At 37.0% G+C, this 21288-nt stretch overlaps 1 protein-coding gene across 1 annotated transcript in view; it reads right to left on the bottom strand.

Annotated features, from left to right (window-relative positions):
• Nucleotides 1-21288, bottom strand: part of TENM3 (teneurin transmembrane protein 3) — a 2452009-nt gene that overhangs the window by 2323155 nt on the left and 107566 nt on the right. The window lies entirely within an intron of this gene.

The following is a 21288-nucleotide window of genomic DNA, read 5'->3' as shown; positions in this document are numbered from 1 at the left end:
GCATTACTTTACTAGCATGTGAGATGAGTGCAGTTGTGTGGTAGTTTGAGCATTCTTTGGGATTGGAATGAAAACTGACCTTTTCCAGTCCCATGGCCACTGATGAGTTCTCCAAATTTTCTGGCATATTGAGATTGAGTGCAACAACTTAACAGCATCATCTTTCAGGATTTGAAATAGCTCACCTGGAATTCCATCACCTCCACTAGCTTTGTTCATAGTGATGCTTTCTAAGGCCCACTTGACTTTACATTCCAGGATGTCTGGCTCTAGGTGAGTAATCACACCATCATGATTATCTGGGTCATGAATATCTTTTTTGTACAGTTCTTCTGTGTATTCTTGCCACCTCTTCTTAATATCTTCTGCTTCTGTTAGGTCCATACCATTTCTGTCCTTTATCGAGCCCATCTTTGCATGAAATGTTCCCTCGGTGTCTCTAATTTTCATGAAGAGATCTCTAGTCTTTCCCATTCTGTTGTTTTCCTCTATTTCTTTGCACTGATCACTGAGGAAGGCTTTCTTATCTCTCTTTGCTTTTCTTTGGAACTCTGCATTCAAATGGGTATATCTTTCCTTTTCTCCTTTGCTTTTTGCTTCTCTTCTTTTCTCAGTTATTTGTAAGGCCTCCTCAGACAGCCATTTTGTTTTTATTTTGCATTTCTCTTTCTTGGGGATAGTATTGCTCCCTGTCCCCCATGCAATGCCATGATCCTCCATCCATAGTTCATCAGGCACTCGGTCTATCAGATCTAGTCCCTAAAATCTATTTGTCACTTCCACTGTATACCCGTTATTAGGATATGCGTATTCATAGAACCCTATGTGTTAGACTTCACTCTAAAATTAACAACTGTCTAATACGGTGATTATACCTCCCTTTATAATCTCTCACTGAATTCTGGCATCTCCAGGATGGAATTCAAACACCACAGTTTTTCATTAAGGTTTTTATGTTCCCCAGTTATAGTGTCATTCACCCTGATTACTTCATGCAATACAGAAAATAAGAATATGCACATCACTTTTAATTATATCATATTAAGAATCATATTAAATATTTTTATTTAAATGTGTACCTATTCACCTAAGATGTTCATAAATAACTGCATTTCTTTTTTCACTTAGCCTTAAGTCATGGATATTTTCACATGCCACTGGCCATTCCCCTACACTGAATCTCATGTCTGCTTAGAGTTAACTCCTATGAAATTGTGATGATTCATCTTACACTATACCACTTTGGGGGCACATGCATCACTTTTAACTACACACTTTTATCAACCATGCTGTGACAACTGCTTTCCCTGAGAAGTTTTAATTCATCTCTGATTGTTTCCTAGAACTTGAGTAACTTGGCAGAGACTTAGGATGATCTTAAACACATTGACAAATTACCATTTCAATACCTTTTACTGGCTAATATTCCCATCAGAACTAAATGAGATTATCTATTTACTACACCACTATCACCTCATGTTAATATTTTCAAAAAACAACTAATTTCTCATGAAAAAAGAGCCAACACCATCTACATACACCACTGATCTATCTTTATGACTGAAGAGTGTGGAGTTCAATGCGGGCGTCTGTTATGTCTGATGGTTGCATGATTCCATATGCCTAGATTAAAGCATTAAATAAAGATCTAATGTTTGAATAAATAAAAATTCCCTGACGCTTAAGTTTGTAACTACCTATGACACAGCTCCCTCTGATGAGCTGCAGAAACCCAAATCTCAATATATTAGAAGTTAAACTCACGTAACTTCCCCAACTTTATTAGATCCACAGTCATCCCCAGAGTTACCCATGTCTGAAACTTCAGAGTCATTTTCAGTGTTTCTATCTCAATCTATACTCAATAAGCTACCAATTTGCACAGATTATTCTTCTTCAGTATGTCCACTGAGTCTCCTTCTGAAGCTCCTTTAGTCTCTTAGTTCTGGTTTTGTTTTCTGTCTGAACTGTAGCATTAGTCTCCTAAGAAAGCAGTTCACCATGGACAACTCTTTCTAACCATCCCACAAGCTACACGGGGGTTTCTCAGCACTACTGCTACGGTGATCTTGGTATTCTTTGTTGTAAGGTTGTCCTTCATATTGCAGGGAGCTCAACAGCACCCCACGCCTCTCTATTCACTAGATGCTATTAGAATATCACCAACCATGATGAGAAATATCAGTTGTTATTGGTTAGTTGCTAAGTTGTGTCCAAGTCTTTATGATCCCATGGGCTGTATGTAGCCCAACAGGCTCCTCTGTCCATGGATTTTCCAGGCAAGAATACTGGAGTGGGTAGCCATTCCTATCTCCAGGGGATCTCATGACCCAGGAACCAAACTTGCATCTCTTGCATTGGCAGGCAGATTATTTACCACTGAGTCACCAGGGAAGCCCAGAAATGTCTGTAAATATTATCAAATGATTCCTGTGAGGCCATATTGTCCTCCACATGCCCTCCTGAGGATCACTGACCCATACATTAAAGCTTGCAGGTCTTGTAGGTTTCTTCATTTCCAGGAGACCAAAATCCAAATTTATCATGACTTTCAAGTTTCTTGAAATCCAACATCTTTTTACTTCTCCCTGCTTCATTATTTTTATCAGCTCTATTTCTTTCCTATCTTTTCCCTCAAGTCAAGTAGAGTATCTTGATATTTCCAGAACATACCATGTGTTCTGTTGTACAAAAAACCCACCCATTCTTCAAGATTCATCTCTCCTGTCATCATTTTTATGATTCTTTTCCTGATTCTCATGTGCTTCAATAGCTCTCTTAGAGCACTTAGTACTTTGTTCTTTATTATTGATATGTGGGCTACTTCTTGAGAGCAAAAATTGCTTTCCATTGATCTTTGTACACCCAATTCTGAGCACAGTGATCAGCCTATGGTGGGAGTTCAATAAATACTTAATGAATTCCAAGTGATTGTTTGATTGATTGATTGATTGTTTCAGGTGTACACACTTAAAAACCTCATCACAGCTATAGTAGAGTGTTCGGTTTTTAAGAGAACAGCTGTTAAGTTCTGGAATCATATAAGAGCACCTCACTCTAAATACTTATATGGTATTCTTTGCATATTTGAAAGTATTTTTATATACTATACATAGATATATTTTTCTGATTCAGTCCTTTCATTATTTTATATAAGGGTTGCTTCTGCTGCTGCTAACTCTGCTGCTAACTTGTGTCCAACTCTGTGCGACCCCATAGATGGCAGCCCACCAGGCTCCCCCGTCCCTGGGATTCTCCAGGCAAGAACACTGGAGTGGGTTGCCATTTCCTTCTCCAATGCATGAAAGTGAAAAGTGAAAGTGAAGTCACTCAGTCGTGTCCGACTCTGTGCGACCCCATAGACGGCACCCCACCAGGCTCCTCCGTCCATGGGATTTTCCAGGCAAGAGTACTGGAGTGGGGTGCCATTGTCTTCTCCGACATAAGGGTTAACTATATAGAAAACATTGTGACATTTTCACTAACATAAATTATGCCTCACACACATAAAAAATCCCTCTGTATACATATTGTATAGTTACATTTTTTCACTAATATGACTCTGGCTATCATGTCTCTGAATTGCCCCCTACTCAACCTGGATAATCTTGAGTGGTGCAAAATTCCATTTTTTGATTGAACGCATGCAAACTGAACACTTAGCTAACTTATTTACTTCTGCTTAACTGCCTGAGACAATTTAAGAGGCAAGTAGGAAATGAATATAGCTCCAGAAGCCCTGAAATATTCCTACTGACTATTCACAAAGAGTAGAAGAGATAATGATGAAGTGCCTCTAAGGCATACCATTGGGTTTCCTTGAAAAGGAAGGAGACTGTTAGAAGCAGTGGGCTGAAGAAACATATCAACAATTATTTCGTGGAAAAAGCCATCAGCCATTATCTGGGTCTGTGCAGAGGTCAACATCATAACACAGGTGAAGTCACCCTTGAGGCATTTTTCTTACATACCATTATCTGTTAGTGTATACAGTTTAAGGCAGTAGTTTAAAATACTCAATAAGGATTAATAATTTATTAAATTGCCTACATTAGAGAGGTGAGAAATGCTGTTATTTTCACATCGTCAACAAAGAGCTACAAGAAGATATTAAATGACTCGATCATTAAAGCAAAATCAAAAAGTAGGGTTTATGTTAGAACAGACAACTTTCAATAATAAGCTCCTTTCTAGAAGTCAGTGATTGCTCTCTAAGCATTTAGCATCTAGGGTGAGATCTAACAGAAAATACCCAGACACTGTCTAAATGTAATTAAATTTAAATATTTTGGTGGCAAGTGTCCTTATATGGTGGCAAATGCCATCCATAGTACCGCCTCTTATGTGTAATTAACAGATTAAGTTTATTATCTCTGGTAACAAACCATTATTTCATTGCTTCAAAAAAATTCAGATGTGGAAACCATAATCTGCCTAGTAGAGTGAGAGGAGACACTTGCTCAAAGTCTGATTTTAGTTCAGCCAATAGCCACCTTAGGCAGATTTTAGCTATCATTCATCCCTACTCCTCGTTTCCCCAATTTTGGGTTAAAAGGCAGAAGTCACGTAAAGAAGAAAAGAAAAACAGAATCACACAAGTAAGAGAATGTATACATTCTTCTAAATGTCAAAATCTCTTGGGGAAACGGAGCTATGGAAATTTCCTCACCATTCAACCCTAAATTGTAATTGTTTATATGGTACATGGTATTTTTGAGAGGGGGAAAGGAAGAATTGAACTAGACAGCTTGAAAAAATTAGGTAGATGATAAAATATAAATTTTGCAGGAAATATATTCACCTCCTTTCAGTGACAGAAAATGTAAAAATCATAAGTGTGAAATTTTTGACATGTCTAACTATGAAAGAACCATGAGTCTCTTTAATCCAAAAAATATATCATACTTGGAATGGCTTACAGGTAACGAAAAAAATGTAAATGATAGAAACAAAACTGATAACATCATTTAGGGTTTAACAATGGAAAAAGACTATTCAAAGAAGCCAGTTTCTATAGGTCAAATCACAATTTCTCATGCACTGTAATTGCAAATATTAATTCCTGAAAACAACAGAAAATGAACCAAAGAGAACAGCACCCTGGCAATGCAACAGTCAAAGAAAGGTAATGCATTTAAATAAAATCGCATGAATGTGTCCATTTGCATTGTAATTGAAATGGTATTTTGAGGGCTAAGCACAAAATTATCTTAGGTAGAGAATATATACCAAAAAATTTATAATTCTGGTCATAACCTGACAGGCTTTTGAAATACTCAGTGTGAAAAGATGGATGCTTGAAATATGAGAGAAGAATGGAAGGCAGAAAAGGGACTGTCATTTCACTTATCTCTGTAGTTATTTTCCTAATTATTTTATTCCCAATGTTAGCTTAAGTGAAATCCCATTATTCATTATGTAGAACCTTTATCCTTTTAAAAAGGATAAAGGAAATATTTATTTCTAATTCTCAAAATTGCCTTCTATGTTTTTTCTTATATTGTAGACTTAAATGTTAAGAATACCTTTTCAATAAAAAAAAGCAACTTATCAATGAAGTACAGTTGAAAGTGGGTGAATATAGAAGAGTAATCAACAGCCCTTAGCCATAGGAGAAAAGAAGGGTTTTCAGGCTTTTTTTTTTTTTTTTTTAGTACCTTGAAAAGGAATCATACATGACAAGGTACAAATTTCAAAGTAATTTTGCTGACTCTTTGACAAAGCCCTGTTATGCAATTTTCTTCTGTTGAGAAGAAGAAAAAGTTGAATAGGTAACTGTATTTTTAACTTTAGGAAGTTCAAAGAGCAAAGTATATGAGACTGCTACATATACTACAAGTATATGAGAGATCATCTCCTTTTATTGCCAAAGGACACCATTAGGGGTCACCCAATAGCACTGGGCTGTTGACTCTCTCTCTTAAATGAACTGCATGCCAAATTTGGTGCAATTGTTTTAGCATTTTAATCCTTGAAGGGTCTCCATGCTTTGTCCCCAACAAAAAACAGGGGACATCTGAGCTTTCTTCTGGAAGCAGCTAAAATGTATTAATCACCCACTGTGTGCAGAAAACTCTACCGGGCATGTATATATTATATGATGTTTAAGAATTATAAGTGAGGTGAGATTAACTCATTCCACATAGACTAAGGCTCCATGAGATTTGGTAGATGGCATGAGATCATATAAGTCACTGAAGTAAACGGAGGGAGCATGATTCGAGCTAAGACTACAAGCCCAGTCTTGTCTATGGCATGAACTCTTTTAAGTTAGTATATTTTATGACTGGTACATGATTAGGATTTAAGAGTTTCCTGTATTGAGTATGGTTTCCCTCATAGCTCAGCTGGTAAAGAATCTGCCTGCAATGCAGGAGACCTGGTTTGATCCTCAGATTGGGAAAATCCCCTGGAGAAGGAAAGGCTACCCACTCCAGTATTCTGGTCTGGAGAATTCCATGGACTGGTTGCAAAGAGTCCGACACGACTGAGCGACTTTCACTTTACATTAAGTAATGGACCACTTACATTATAGATCTTTGCTCCTCATGACTAAATGTGGAAAACTTTTCTGTATTTGAATTCAACTGAACTAAAATGTCTTCATCAGTCATTACAGTGTGTAGATAAGAAGCCAAGAGCTGATTGGGTTTTGTTTCTGAGCACTTGGGCAGCGTGGTAATTATCACCAATATAAATCAGAAAAGGTTTACCATAGATTAAAAGATTCAACCTAAGTTATCAGGATGCCACAAGCATATTTACCTCCGCGTACTGTCAGGCACACAGGGTCATAAGTCACTATATCCCTAAAGCAACATTTGAAGAAATTAAGTCCCTAGAGGAGCCTGGTGGGCTACAGTCCACAGAGTCTCAAAGAGTTAGATATGACTTAGCAAATAAACAGCAACAATCCTTTATTTCTCTCCTACACAGATTTTCAATCACAACAATATTAGTAACAGTGGCATTCCAGCCTAGTGTGGTGTTTGCTTGTAGCAAGGCAATGCTCACCCACACAGCCCAAAATAAGGAGTGGGAAACACTTCCTTGTGCTAATGGGCTACTTGAATCATCAGACACTGTCCTAATTAATACACTTAGTGCTGCCTGCCTTGTTGGGACACCCTCTTCTCATAATCACAAAATATCAGTGTAAGGGTCTCTTCCACAAACAGTAGACAATTCCTGAGCTTCACTCTGACTGGACCATTTCAGGTGATATGCCCACTCTTGAGCAAATTGACCAGGTTTCATCTCCAGGCCCCGCCCCTGTAGCCGGAAGTGGTCAGCTTCTCTTAGGCACTTATGTGTTGTCAGTGAGGGACACAGCCAGCAGGGGACAGCTATGCAAAGGAAATGGAGGCTGTGTGACCCAGAGTGACAGGAGATGGTATCTGGGAGGCAGAATTAACAATATGTTTGCTACACTAGAGACAAACACGAAGAACTCCAAATTTAGTTCTCCTTATTGCATAAGATGTTTTTAGTAAAAAATCTTGACTGTGTCTCAACTATTCTCTGTAGAAATCTTATGGTCCAAAGGAATTCTGAAACAAAGGTTTTCAAAATCATATTCATTAATTCCATGGCTTGAGTGCTGTATATATTCATGTATTCCTCTGTGTTTGACCTAAACTATAAAGGGGTATTTTTGATAGTAAGCGTATGTTGGTTTTGTATGATTACTGTCATCTTTTTAGGAACTTTGTTTTACTTCTGTGTATCTGGCATTACCAGGCAGGTATGTAATAGATGGTTAGGGTCTTCAGATGTGTAGCTGAGTTTATTCTTCATTTATTTACAATCATCCTGTACATATATCTGTTTACAGAGTTCTAATAAGCATTTTACTGTTACAACACTGACAATACGATTGACTATTAGTAGTATTAATACCAATGTATTTAATAATTTACAAACTTGTCTAAGAATATTAATACCAGCCACATAATAGATACTCTATAAATACTTCTTCAAACCATGAGATAATTTACTGAAGTATTTCATCTCTTAAACAGTGATTTTTCTCTTTTAATTATTTGGGATTCTATACAGCAAATTATTGGAATTTCTTAATGTTGTTACATTTAAACAGATTTTCATGATAGACACAAAATAGGTAGGTTTCCTTTTTGCAATATGACCAAAAAAAAAAAAAAGAGCAAAAAGAAAAATATTAATTAGAAAAAGTACACACATACACATTGCCTGCAAAGAAGAGCCCCTGGAAACATGTTGGTTTTGGCCTTAATCAACGGTTTTCCACTGAGATCGTATTTTCCTCACCCCCAGCCAGCCAGATGGCAGTGTCTCCAGACATTTTTGGTTGTGAAAACTAACGGGAGATGCTACTGTGCTATTGGTATCTAGTGGGTAGGAGTCAGGGATCCTGCTCAATATTTTTAAGCTCAGGACAGTTCTGACCCACAACAAATCACCCATCTGTCATTAGTACCAATGTCGAGAAGCCTGGTGTTGACCTTGTCCATAATTTATTTTTAAAAAATAAAGAAAGCTTCTACGAGAAGTGATAAACCTAAGCTGACCCCAACATAGATTTGAGACCTAAATTCACACTGTAAATGAAAACATTCAACGTAAAGAATGCTCTCTAAGCCATCTCTGTGATAGTTAATTATGTTAAGTGGTAGAACTTTGAAAGAGAAAGACATTGTACTGGCTAGGCTTCTCAGCAATAATCACAGAGGCAAGAAAACATTGGAAACATCTGAAAATATCTAAAGTTTAATTGAATTCAGAGTGTTTACATTTAAATATATATATATATGTATATATATATATATATTTAAAACACTGGGGAAAAGTGGTATTAACCTAGAATGTATACATGAATAATATATTTATGTATATCAAATGAATGTATTTGGTATTAATAAAATCGACAGGGAAAAAAATTCAGGTTAAAATAATTGAGAGGGTTTAACAAAATAATTTAACCCTACTAAAGGAACATTTATAGACATGTCTGAGGTATAAAAACTATTGATGATCAAAGAAAATTTGTGAACAGAAACTTAAAGAGGATAAATTAAATTCAAATAGAAATACAAGCACTATTAGTAAAATGAAATTAATTCTCCAAAGCATAAAGATGGATAGTTAGTAATCCAGTTTTATACATTCCAAGGAACAAGCTTATATCATATGACCTTGTTCTACATGAATAATTTAAAAAACAGCATAATCCACTGCATGTACCTCCTATCCTGAAGCCAGCACTAAGGTCTGTCAGAAAAAACAGAAAATAGCTTTTAAAAACATACAAGTGAAAAGAGAAAGAAGCATCATGCGTGCTCATGAACTGCTCTTCTCATAGTGCTTTCAGAGAACCTCCAGAAAGCCTCCTTACAAAATTATGCTGGAAACATCCCTGCCTCCTGATACCTTTGCATCTGTTTCAGGCTGAACAAAACTTTGCTGAAGGACAAGATGAAACAACAGAGAAATGCTCAAAATATGCCATGTAAAACTCTCACTTGGTATTTAATTTGATAATGATAGGGCACCACTTATTTAAAGGACACTTAGCCAAAGTGGAACCTCCTTAACATTTTCACATTTGCTTTCTTTATATTGCTGACCATTCTTGGAAATGCAGGCAACCCTAAGCAATGCTAACGCAGCTGTCTTGAGAGCCCAGGTTACCAACAGGAAGGTGACAGAGTCTCAGGTCTGGAGAAGAAAGCAGGGCAAGTCCCACTGAATGATCTTCCTCAGCAGTGACAGTGAAGAGAGGCATAAACACACGATGTACTTGAGCTTAGAAGAGCATGGATGAGAAAGGAGGGAGAGTACATTCCAAAAAAACACAAACTGTCACACTTTATTTTTCTGGGCTCCAAAATTACTACAGATAGTGATTGCAGCCATGAAATTAAAAGATGCTTACTCCTTGGAAGAAAAGTTATGACCAACCTAGATAGCATATTGAAAAGCAGAGACATTACTTTGCCAACAAATGTCCGTCTAGTCAAGGCTACGGTTTTTTCCAGTGGTCATGTATGGATGTGAGGGTTGGGCTGTGAAGAAAGCTGAGCACTGAAGAATTGATGCTTTTGAACTGTGGTGTTGGAGAAGACTCTTGAGAGTCCCTTGGACTGCAAGGAGATCCAACCAGTCCATATTGAAGGAGATCAGCCCTGGGATTTCTTTGGAAGGAATGATGCTAAAGCTGAAACTCCAGGACTTTGGCCACCTCATGCGAAGAGTTGACTCATTGGAAAAGATTCTGATGCTGGGAGGGATTGGGGGCAGGAGGAGAAGGGGACGACAGAGGATGAGATGGCTGGATGGCATCACCGACTCGATGGACGTGAGTCCAAGTGAACTCCGGGAGTTGGTGATGGACAGGGAGGCCTGGCGTGCTGTGATTCATGGGGTTGCAAAGAGTTGGACACGACTGAACACTGGATACCCAGCCATCAGAAAATGGTATTTAAGTAGATCCTGAATGGGAAAAGTGAAGAAGAAAAGAGTGTTTTTTTTAAAAGTGGGGTGCCATTTTCCAGGGCAAACTGTTGTAAGTAAACTGGGAGGATCTTTTGTATCAATTCCCTGTGCTCATTGAGGGAAGGATGGGGCTTATGTTAAAAGTAAAATGGAACCAATAAATACCTTCCCTAGAAAATTTTTCAAAGACTGAGAATCTATAAATTTCCTATGAAAGAGTAAATTTTCTATTTATATTTTGCATAGAATAAAACCTTAGGAAAAATATAATTTGGTTCTCTGAGAAAACAAAGGCTCTATTTATATCTATTATGATGTGTGTTTTTTTCCCCCAATCACCTTACCTAAATATAACTGAATATTCTGAATACAGTAAGTAGATTCTATGAGACTAACATTCTTACATATTTACATTACTCTCAGCTATTTGCGGCTTCCCCTGTGGCTCAACTGATAAAGAATCTGCCTGCCTGGAGACCTGGGTTCAATCCTAGGTTGGGAAGATCCCCTGGAGAAGGGAAAGCCTACCCACTCCAGTATTCTGGCCTGGAGAACTCCATGGACTGTATAGTCCATGGGGTCATAAAGAATCAGACACAACTGAGCGACTTTCACTGACTCATTCAGCTATTTGAGTTTAGTTAGCAGACCCTGAAATTATACACTGTCCAGTGGTTTTCTTTGGGGCTTTTTCTCTCAGTTTTGTGTTCAGTGTTGAGAACATTTTTTTTTTTCCCTCCCAGTATGACAAGTATATTGCAATTCAGTTGGAGTTAAAGTGGATCTATTATCCTAAGATTTAGTTCTGTTATTTAGAGCTTAACCTATTTTATTTTTTTATCTGTCTATAAAGGATATAACACCTACTACAGAGTTGTGAATTGCAACTCTGATTTCTGAAGTACATGCTACTTGACTTTCTGTATAGTAACAGTGGGGGAGAGGTGATGCCTGCAGCTGTACCCATCTCTTCTTACTGCTGCTGATGCTGGCCATCTGCTCACTGTAGATGACTTCTCCTTGTGCTGAATCCCAACAACCCAGTCACTGAAAAATCCATATGCTGGGCTCACCCATTTGCATGTACCTGCCTGTTTCTATCAACTACGGACTCTCAGGCTCAAAAAACATACATATTCAGTTTTTAACAAGAGAAGTGAAAGAAAATCTTCTATCTTTGCTTTCAGATACGGTTTTCTGCAATTTAACTGAAACCTAAAGGAACTTACACAAATAACTTGGTGTTCTGAGCTCTCTTGATACTCTTGAGTATCATTGTGTGTAGTTCTTTTTTTTTAACTACAAGATATTCTACATTATATATATATATATCACATCATATTATATATATGATATATAGTGTGTGTTTATATATATATATATATATATATATATATATATATATAATATTGACCACCTGGATTGCCAGATCTTAATTCCCCATGTTTAGGGATTGAACACACACCCTCAGCAATAAGAGCACAGACTCTTAACCATTGGATTGGTAGGGAATTCCAGTGTCTTGATTCTTAAATCAGAAGTTGCCAAGTGTGAAAGGGTTAGTCACTCAGTCTTTTCCAACCCTGAGATCCCTTGGATTGTAGCCCACCAGGGTCCTCTGTTCACTGAATTCTCCAGGCACGAATACTGGAGTGGGTAGTCATTCCCTTCTCCAGGGGATCTTCTGAACCCAGGCATTGAACCCGGGTTTGTAAGAAGACTCTTTGCTGTTTGAGCCATCAGGGAAGCCCAGAGGTTGGCAAACTTTCTGTCAAAAACCATATAATAAATATTTGAGAATTTTCAGCCTTGACTGTCTGTCACAACTACTTATCTCTGCTTTTCAAACAAAGGCAGCCACAGACCACATGTGAATAAATGAAGTGAAGCTGTTTCAATACAATTTTAGCTATGGTCACTGAAATGTCAATTGGCAATTTTAAATCATTTGCACTGGTAACAAACTATTTTTTTAGCCTTTCAAAATTGAGAGTCCCTTGGATTGCAAGAAGATCCAACCAGTCCATCCTAAAGGAGATCAATCCTGGGTGTTCATTGGAAGGACTATTGCTGAAGCTGAAACTCCAAAACTTTGGCCACCTCATGTGAAGTATTGACTCATTGGAAAAGATCCTGATGCTGGGAGGGATTGGGGGCAGGAGGAAAAGGGGATGACAGAGGATGAGATGGCTGAATGGCATCACTGACTAGATGGATGTGAGTCTGAATGAACTCCAGGAGATGGTGATGGACAGGGAGGCCTGGCGTGCTGAGATTCATGGGGTTGCGTAGAGTCGGACATGACTGAGCGACTGAACTGAACTGAATGTAAAAAAAAAAAAAAAAAAATTGCAAGCCATAGAGAAATAAGAAGTGACCACACTTGGCCTATAGGCTGTAGTTTCTAAACTTCTGCTCTTAAGTCCAGTATCTAAACCTCCAGATCTCTCACTTCTTCCATCAGAAACTTTCCAGTCTACACTTTCCATTTAAGGACAAGACAAACACACGAAGCATCACTACAATCTGTTTCTACTAGAGAGCACAGGCAACCTTTTGAGTATTAAATATCAATATTTATGTATGTGATATCTCTTTTGGAAGCATACCTTCATCCTAGAAACACTGAAGCTCTCTGTACAACCTTCTGCATAAACAATACATCTTATTTCTCTGATTGAATATTTTGAGTATTTTTTTTAAGATGGTAAGAGTCAATTCCGCATTGTGATCAATGCAAGAAACATGCCATTTGCATGTGGCTCTCCAGCAACATCAAAGTAGCCTTAGATTTTTCAACATATACCCAATACGGGTGGAAAATCAATAGAAAATCAGGCCCGTAATGACTCCAAACAATCACACTGCTACTGTACATGCAGTAACAAATACAAGATCAAAGCTGTTAGAAATTAAGTTCTCTGCTACCACAGCATCATGGCAGTATTTTTCTGGGGAAGCCTGAGGATTACACAATTGCCTTGTCTTACGATATCTATTTTTTCCCTCTGAACTGCTGACAGGATTATCATTTGTAAATTTGCCATGATTAAATAAACTGTACCTTTAGAAATTAGTGCTTACCCCAATGAACTCTGTGACAAGGAAATCTATAAATAAATTGCTGAAGGTTACTTATAAAAGCAGAATGCAAAGATCACTCTTAAAAATTTTAATCATAAACGTTTTCCCAATATTTCCATCTTTTTTATTATATAATTAATATCCCTGACAGGAAGTAACCATTCTATTTTTTCAATGGTAGAATACTATCATAGACAACTTAAAATCCTTGAGGTAGTACTACCATTCAGTGTCAAAGGATCCAGCTTTCCCAGCACACAATGCATGAACGATACCCAAATCACTTACAGGGCTAGTTACAGATCAACTGCATAGGTGGTCACCCTACTCCAGTACTCTTGCCTGGAAAATCCCATGGACGGAGGAGCCTGGTGGGCTGCAGTCCATGGGGTCGCTAGGAGTCGGACACGACTAAGCGACTTCACTTTCACTTTTCACTTTCCTGCACTGGAGAAGGCAATGGTAACCCACTCCAGTGTTCTTGCCTGGAGAATCCCAGGGATGGGGGAGCCTGGTGGGCTGCCGTCTATGGGGTCACACAGAGTCGGACACGACTGAAGCGACTTAGCAGCAGCAGCAGCAGCATAGGTGGTAAATAATAAAAGAGATAAAAAAATAAATATTTAAAAGCAGGGAAATAGAAAAGTAAATACATTTCCTTTGTCACTTACTCTCCAGTCACTCGAGTTCCTGAACAAGCCATACTCTCTCTCATCCTGTCTTTACCCATAAATGCTTACTCAGCTAGGAACATCTTCTCCCTTCATGCAAAGGCTGAACATCTACTGCAAGCCCAAAGGAGTCCAAATGGATTTGACTGATCTCTCCAGGCAATAAAGCACTCCCTGCTGAGTTTCCTTACTGTCACGTACATGTTGACTACTAAAGCCCTTACTGGATGGTTGCAATGAGTGTTGTACACGTTGGACTCGAATAGACAAGATTCTTTCACTATATTTGCATCCAAGTCACCTAGAACAGTGTCTGTCAATAAACCCTTAGTGAACACACAGATGAAATTACACAAACAAAGCAGCAAGAGAGGTGAATCTGATGCAGCCCTATCTGAATCTCCAATCGCCACTCTGTGACGCCTCCAGCTCAGTGTCTTCATTGCCAAAGTCAACTGGCAAACTTCTTCGGCAGTAGAAGAAAGGTAGTTTGGAGAGTTATGATAAACATTACCAAGAGTAATTAAAATATTAACAGCATTAATGAGATGATAAGTTACTGTTTGTGTGCTACTCTGCTCTGCTCCACAGACATTTTACTTTGCTTCCCAGCGTCTGCATGTGAATGAGGGCTCTGCCCTACATGAATGACATGCAACACCACTTACTGCCAGGCCTTTATTCTTTCCCCGTCTCCCCAAATTACTATCCAGCCAACATCAGCAAACAGGTTCTTTCCTAACATTCACACTCTGCTTGAGAAGGAGTTCTTATTCTGTGCTATTCTTGCACTCCTTCCAGTCTAAATCTAGCTTGTCAGGAAATAGGAGTGGAGCAGTTTGTATAATTGTTAGAATGGAATCCATTTCAAATTACTCATCATCCACAAGTACATTATGAAGAGAAAAGATAAAAAGCTAAGCAGAGAGGAAGAAGCGCAGTTATCAATGATGATTCATTTCAGGGTAATACTGAGGACTGGCTTATCTTCTGCTCTTCTGTAAATTACATTTGTGAAAGGGGAAGAATCTTGTTATATTTTACTTAAGTAATATAAGCGTGCCTTATACAAGTTAATGAGAATGACATAAAAGGAACAATAAATCGCTTTCTCAATGAAAATGATTATAACTATGTCCAAAGATGTAGCTTTTAAAATGATTAAATAACATTTTCATTTAAAAATAATGTTCACATTTTCGTTATTTTTAACAAGGTCATTGAAGCATCTTATACTCTAACGTAGTTAATATTAAACTGCAAAATAACACCATCTAATGTGTTGGTAGGAAATTTTATTTCATTTTAATGTAGAGGACACATTTTTAATGGCACTCTCAAATTTTTCCATAATGATCCATTCACGAGGCATTGCAAAAATGTAAGTTTCAAAAAGATACCTTGGGTGAATTTAAAAATTGAGTTTTTACTTCAAACATCACTGAAACTATCTGAAACATGCAGTATTATTTATAGCTTAAAGTTACAATCATTCCTCTAAAGATTTCAGAGTGAGTGAAGAATTCTTCTTTTAAATATATATTTCAGGTTAATCCATTTAAATTTTATTTAAAGTGATCAACTGAATTATATACATAAAAACTGTAAAATAACTACAAATAAAATTGGAAATTTGTTTACAGGCCATTATTTCCAACACATTTATCAGTTGTGTAATTACCACTCTAGCTATAATTGCAATAAATCATTGTGTCCAGGTAATCTTTATTTAAAAAGTTACAGTCAAAGAAATTACCACTCTATTGCCAGCTGTTCCTACTTTATAATAAGATGCATTTCATGTACATTAACATCCCTGATGAAAACAGATGGCAGTAACTCGTTTTAACATTTTTTAAAGTATTAATTATTTCAGTTTAATTTCTGTTGTGTTGTACAATGGACAGTTTAAAAGGTAACATGTTCAAGCTCAGAATGAATATTTGTAACTCATTTATAGCAAGACGATAAGTGCAATTCTACTGTCATTTAAATTAACTCACTCTGGATCCATACAAACTCATCATTATTGATGGCTATGGTTATAAAAATTATCTAATAATGCTGTATTTTGCAAAACAAGAAGGAACCCTAATCATCCTTAATAACCAAGCTGAAATATCTTCTGCCACATCTTAAAAGCAAAGCTCTCCAGGGAGTCAAATATTAGACACACATGAAATTTGAGACAGTTCTTAGCTATTTACCTTGTTAATGATAAAAAAAAAAAAATTTTTCCTCGTTTTTGTAGACTACCAAAAAACTGAAAAAAATTATTTCAAGATCTGATGATTTTGAGTTTCTTAGTAAACTAACTGATGACTAATATTTAATATTTATTCAGTAGTTAGTAACTGGGCTAAGTTCTCTGCTTATATTTAACAAACTTCATATTTTATTGAAGATATATAAACTCATGACTAACAATGTGTTGAAAACAAAATCTCAAGAATTATTTTGGGTTTGGAAAATCTTGTTTTACTTAAATTATTGAAGAAAGATTAATGCCTGAAAACTAGTCTTTAAAATCTCTGTAACTGAATATCTAATGTTTGAAGTGCATCCATCCACCCACTCATCCGGTATATACTAACGAAGCGTCTATAGTGTGCTATGCATCTTCCTAGCCACTGGAGGCAGTGTGGTTGATAAAATCTGCAATACCTCTGTCCTCATGCAACTTATATTAGGGGCAAGGTGAGTCCTAAACAAATTCACAAGTAAATAAACAACATATACAAGTGATAATGTTTTCAATATTTTACAATCAGGATATGAGAACCAGAAAGCCTTAGAATAATGGTTGTTATTTTTTTGAAGATCTCACAAATTTCACAAATAAACATTTAGCATCTCTTCAGAATCTATGGAGAAGAACCTGAGACCCAGTAAGATATATGCTAATTAAATGGATGAGGCCAAGTCCAAACGGCTGTTCTTCCCCTTGAGAAAAGATTGAAGGTTTCTGGGAAAGAAAATTATTTTGGAAATTTTGGGAAGAGGGGCTTACATCATTTTTTAAAGAAATTTTCACTTGGCCTGGGCCTTTAAGCTTATTAACCAGTATCTGACTTTTCAGATCATCTCCCATTTTGTTTAATAAATCATATTTTCAAACTAGTGAATGAAAATTAGCCACTCTCCAGTAAGGATATTATGCATTCCAGAGTCTTATCAAGGAATGTCTCAGTAATTTCCACAATATTCCTTTTAAGTTACCTGCTATTATTTCCATTGTACAGAGAAGAAAATTTAAATTACAAGAATCTAAGTCATTTTTTCAACATCATATAGTGGTAACCATGTGACAGATGACATTTAAACCCCATCTCTGGTTGATTTCAAATATTACAATATACCAAACTTGAGCTATTTTATTAGTTCCAGTTGCAGCACTCATGAATCAATGAACACTTATTACTTAATAAAAATAAAAAAAATTCTGCTCAAAAAGTAAATATTGAAACTATAGCTTTAAATTCATATATGTAACATAAAGCAAGAAACTCAAAAAAGATGACTATAAAACAAAGCAAGGGGAAAAAAAAGCCAAAATATATTAAAGAACAAAATCCTTCAAGAAGGCAAAAGGTAAAAAGACACTGGTGAAAAAATTCCAACACTGGGAGAAGACAAGCTCAATAACCCAAATCCAAATGATGAAATGATCAGACATTTAAAAAGAAATAAACAAGCATGAAGACATGAACAAACACAAGGGACTATGGCCATAATCAATTTGATACATATTCATTATTGTATCCATCACTTGTGCGTCATCTAGCAATGATAAAGAAGACGATACACACACGCACACATATAATTAAAATCACATTCTGCCTGGACTCATACTGTGTGAGGCATATGCTATCAAAGTGTCAGGCAAGTGACAGGTCATGATGACAGCTGCAGCAGGAACTTGATGGGGTGTCAAGGTCTGTACCAGAAAGAGTCAATGGGGCCCCCAGCCCAGGTGTATCCTGTGCAGTCAGGCTTTATATTGCTCACTGTACATGTTGTCAAGAAGGCAGGATAATTGACCAGATGATGGACTTAACCTGGAGTAAAGAGATCAGAATCCTAGTGCTGTACCTGCTCTCATCTCACTTCAGCTACGTGACTACCTAGCTTGAGCAATATATAAAAAGAGGGTTGGACTGGATAATCTTGGGAATCTTCCTTTGTGATTAAAATATTTGTGTGTATTTGTTAAATATACCTGTATATAAATGTGTGTATGAAATTTCAATGGTTTTCTTAAAACTGAAAAAAGTGAAGATATTACATGCAAATTATTTTTCTTCCCATATAGTGAAATAAGCTCCTATAAGGACTCAGTGAATGAACTTGGTTACAATTCTGCTGTAATTTGTAACAGGATTTCATTTAAATCATGATGAAAGCTTATGAGAAAAGTTGAAGAAATTAAATGAATATGGAGCAGAAACACCTGAAAAAAACTTATTAAGAGGCTGGGGTGCTAAAGGAAGTAGGAACATAATTGAAGAACTTTTAATGTGCATTTTATGAGCACATTTGTTCTTGCAGAGGCTCATAAAGCAGAAAACTAGCCAACACCATTTCTTTAGTTCTGAAAAACAGAAAGGATCCAAATATACACTGGGCTATAAATTAATGACCATCATGGCTAATGTCATAGAAACCATTTACAAGGATCAATTGGAAAGCATCTCACATTTTGATTAAGGTAAATGCAAGGTATTTCTCAAAACTCACTTTTCTTTGATAATGCCATTTCTGTATTTCTAGCACAAAATAATCACATCACATAAACATTCCCCAAAGTGTATTTGACACTTTCAAGCTTTGAGAGAAATGTTGAATATTTAATGACACTGGTCATTAAATGGAACATGTATTTTCAACATTTGTAATGTTAACTAAATCTTAGTTTGAAAACATGTAGGGAATTTGTCCCCCAAAAGTTTTTACTGTAGATCATAAAACACTCTAGAAAGTAGCTTGATTATCAGGAAGGTAAATGATTATAAAATGAAGCTATAACATTTTGAACTATTATAAAACTGTTCAAGTTATCTATAAACCAAATAAACAGTACGATACTTTCTATTTATATCCTGAAGTTAAAGACAAGTAGGGTATTTATCAGGCTTCCCTGGTGGCTCAGATGGTAAAGAATCTGCCTGCAATGTGGGAGACCCAGGTTTGATCCCTGGGTCAGGAAAATCCCCTGGAGAAAGAAATGGCAACCCACTCCAGTATTCTTGCCTGGAGAATTCCATGGACAGAGGAGCCTGGTGAACTACAGTCCATGAGGTTGCAAAGAGTCAGACATGACTAACAAACACACAGGGTAGTTACTGAGCTTCCCAGGTGGTACTTGTGATAAAGAATCTGTCCACCAATGCAGGAGACGTAAGAGACACAGGTTCAATCCATGGGTTAGGAATATTTCCTGGAGGAGAGCATGGAAACCCACTCCATTATTCTTGCCTGGACAATAATTGCCTGGAGAATTCCACAGACAGAGGAGCTTGGTAGGCTACAAGCCAGAGAGTCACAAAGTCGGACATGACTCAGCACACTGAACAGGGTATTTATGATTTTAAGCTTCCTTCTTTGATTCAAGGGTTTCCCTGATAACTCAGTAAAGAATCCACCTGCAATGCAGGAAACCCTGGTTGGATTCCTGTGTCAGGAAGATCCCCTAGGCCACCGACGCCAGTATTCTTGGGCTTCTTTTGTGGCTCAGCTGGTAAAGAATCTGCCTGCAATGCGGGAGACCTGGGTTCAATCCCTGAGTTGGGATTCAAAACATAGAGTTTAAGTGTCAGAAAAATATCCTTTTAAGAGGAAGACTTTATACTACAGTATTAAAAAGACATGATTTCCAATCTTAATGAAAATAATCAACTAAAAAAGGATGCGCATAAAGGAAAGAGAAACTCACATCCTCAAACAGCTTGAATATAAGTATATAAAAGTTTATTAAATCATATGTTGAACATAAATATTAATAATTAAGAAATTTACTGATATTGACCAAGCAAAAAATAATTTCAAGAAAAATAGAAATTTTGGGTTTTCAAGAGTTACTGCTATAAGTTTTACATTATGTATTCTCTTTCAAGTCAAATCAGTTTTAAGAAACATATGTGTTCATGACAACTTCTGGCAGCTGCAGGAGAAAAGCAAAATCAAGACCTGACAATCACTATTTTCAGTCTGACTTTACAAAAACTTTCTAAAGTAATCTGGGTATTTGTTCCAAAAGGAGTTTAACATGTGAGAGCAAAGATAACTATACAAAGGTCTAATTAGAGTATACTTTATCCTTCTATTCCAAATGAAAAGGAACAATCTCAATAGCTATGGATTTTCCAGATGCAAATGAGACCAGTACCACCTATCTCCTTTACCCCTGGTTTCCCCACCCTGAGAAGGCCTCATAGACCAAGGGTTAATAGAAGAGGTATTTAAATTGCTTTCATTTGGGAGAAATCTTTTCTAAATTAATAGTGACACTTCAAAAAAGTTCACAATCTACTTCATGAAACCTGGTGGTAGGTTTCCTTACGTAACAACAGAGACCCTGCAGATGGTGTTTTAACTTTGTGTTTTCAGACAGGAAGATTATGCTGTGCCTATCCAGGACGTCTAGAGTAATCACAAGGGTCCTTGTAGCAGAGACGAGGAAGCCAAGAGTCAGGCCAGCAGTGACACTGAAGCAGAAGAGGGAGGGGAGCTGTGGGACCAGGAGCCAAGAAACAAAGGCAGCATCTCTGGGGTGGCCAGAAGTTCATTTGGATTTTTCTGTTACACCATATGGAAAAACCTGAAGGAGCCTTTTGGTCAATCCTATAGATGCTAGAAACGGCACAGAAATGAATTCTTCCCTGGAGTCTCCATGAGAAAATCAGCTCTCCCTATCATCTTGGACTTGTGGTCTTGAGAACTATAAGATAATAAATCTGAGGTGTTATAAGCCATTGGTTGCAGTTATTTTGTTACAGCAGCCATCAGAAACTAATATTTAAACTGACTATGCGGCAAACGAAACCCAAACTGGGTAATTTGG

Source organism: Bos grunniens, chromosome 27 (genome assembly GCF_055505025.1).
Source record: "Bos grunniens cultivar Pamir isolate PY7600 chromosome 27, Bosgru_T2T1.0, whole genome shotgun sequence".
NCBI lineage: Eukaryota > Metazoa > Chordata > Mammalia > Artiodactyla > Bovidae > Bos > Bos grunniens.
The sequence above is the reverse complement of the archived record's forward strand: the minus strand, read 5'-3'. Positions and strand labels throughout refer to the sequence as shown.